Source organism: Octopus bimaculoides, chromosome 22 (assembly GCF_001194135.2).
Source record: "Octopus bimaculoides isolate UCB-OBI-ISO-001 chromosome 22, ASM119413v2, whole genome shotgun sequence".
NCBI classification, from domain to species: domain Eukaryota; kingdom Metazoa; phylum Mollusca; class Cephalopoda; order Octopoda; family Octopodidae; genus Octopus; species Octopus bimaculoides.
In genome coordinates this window covers 5,950,240-5,951,648 of record NC_069002.1, presented here as the reverse complement: position 1 = coordinate 5,951,648, position 1,409 = coordinate 5,950,240, and the positions used below count along the sequence as shown (strand labels likewise).

Here is a 1,409-nt window from a genome sequence, read left to right as displayed (position 1 = left end):
ACTGTGTTATGTCATGGAGAACATTTCTTGCTGTAGACCAGGGGTTGCCAATGAGGGGTCCAACGGACCCTCTAGGGGTCAGTGAGGAATTTTAGGGGGTCGAATGGGGTCGGCGTGCGAAAGACCAGCTCACCCACATGAACTGCTTTAAATACATAGTCAGCGCCATGAAACTTGGGAAAACATGAAGCGTTTTTCCTATTTTCTGTGAAAACAATTTCATAAAAATTGAAAGTTTAATACTGTATATTTGTACACGTAGTTTTAAATGTAAAAAGTGTGTCATCTTCAATAGAATTTCTTAATTTGTCATACAGGTATATTTTAGCAAACATTTTAATTGCCATTGTCAGTAGCTGGTATGCATTTAAGATATGGTAGGGTAGGGTATTAAGATATTTTAAATGAAGAGGGTGGTTAATGTAGAAGGAGAAGTGGCTTAAGGGCATCGATGGTCACAAAAGTTTGGCAACCCCTACTCTAGACAAGTGGTGTAAGGATAAATACAAATGGGAGGTAGAGAAGATGGATGGATAAAAAACATGGAAAGGATTGCCATCATGAAAGGCTTTTAGCTGCAGAATACTGCTTCAAGAAGTCTCGTCCAACTTATGCCAGCATGGAAAAGAGACTTAAAAACAATACTTCTTGCTGTGGCGGTGGTGATAGCAGTGGTGATGGCAGTGGTGGTAACAGTGGTGGTAGTTGTAAGAGTACATTTGAAATATGGTCATAAAAATGGTGTTTTGGGTTTTTAAGACGTGCTTATAAGAAATTACTTAGTAGATGCAGTTTTTGCACGATTGCATTTGATCTCTGTTGCTAAGTGTGTCTGTATGTTTGTAAGCAACAGTATCAATAGCAACATAAATATCTGATCTGTTCAATAAAGATATTTGATTGATATTTATATTGCTATGAAGACCAATAAATAAATACAAACAAACAAACAAAAATAATCAGTGAGAAGTGTTTCTCTCCTCTTTCTCTCTCACTATACGTGTGTGTGTATATGTGTGTATATATATATATATATATATATATATATATATATATATATACATATATATATGTGTGTGTGTGTATATATGTACATATATATATTTATAAATGTATGTGTGTCTATATATTTATGTATGTATGTATTACATATATGTGCATATATATGTGTGTGTATGTATGTATATATGTGTACATATCATCATCATCATCATCATTTAACGTCCATTTTCCATGCTGGCATGGGTTGGAAGGTTTGGTAGAAGCTGATCAGCTGAAGGGCTGTTCAGGCTCCATGTCTGTTTTGGCATGGTTTCTACAGCTGGATGCCCTTCGTAACACCACCAACCACTCTACAGAGTGTACTGGGTGCTTTTACACAGCACTGGCACAGTTTTTTTTTTTTTTTT

The 1,409-nt window shown here is 35.8% G+C and overlaps 1 protein-coding gene across 1 annotated transcript in view; it reads left to right on the top strand.

Annotated features, from left to right (window-relative positions):
• Positions 1 to 1,409, top strand: part of LOC106879696 (protein unc-13 homolog B) — a 221,764-nt gene that overhangs the window by 143,910 nt on the left and 76,445 nt on the right. The window lies entirely within an intron of this gene.